Source organism: Penaeus monodon, chromosome 32, assembly GCF_015228065.2.
Source record: "Penaeus monodon isolate SGIC_2016 chromosome 32, NSTDA_Pmon_1, whole genome shotgun sequence".
NCBI lineage: Eukaryota > Metazoa > Arthropoda > Malacostraca > Decapoda > Penaeidae > Penaeus > Penaeus monodon.
In genome coordinates this window covers 5,874,491-5,874,754 of record NC_051417.1, presented here as the reverse complement: position 1 = coordinate 5,874,754, position 264 = coordinate 5,874,491, and the positions used below count along the sequence as shown (strand labels likewise).

The window sequence follows — 264 nt, the reverse complement described above, 5'->3', positions numbered from 1 at the left end:
ATTCTTTTGGGTTTGGGACTGCCAGCCATTAGTGACCTCAAAAAAAAAAAAAAAAGTATTGCTCTCAAAAAAATATATAATAATAAGTTCAGCCACTCACAGCTATGCATTAAATACCTACTCCACTAAGTTGGAAAAGCACCATTTGTAACCACAACTTCAAGCACAAACTTAGCTCTGAACATAGCACGACCTGCATTGCTGGTTAGCTGACGTGATTAGCATTCGTCAAAACTCTCTAGTGACAGTTAATCTGGGTATAAC

The 264-nt window shown here is 37.5% G+C and overlaps 1 protein-coding gene across 1 annotated transcript in view; it reads right to left on the bottom strand.

Annotated features, from left to right (window-relative positions):
* LOC119593385 (serine/threonine-protein phosphatase 2B catalytic subunit alpha isoform-like) overlaps positions 1–264 on the bottom strand; it is a gene marked incomplete in the record, with an annotated part of 201,939 nt that overhangs the window by 5,201 nt on the left and 196,474 nt on the right.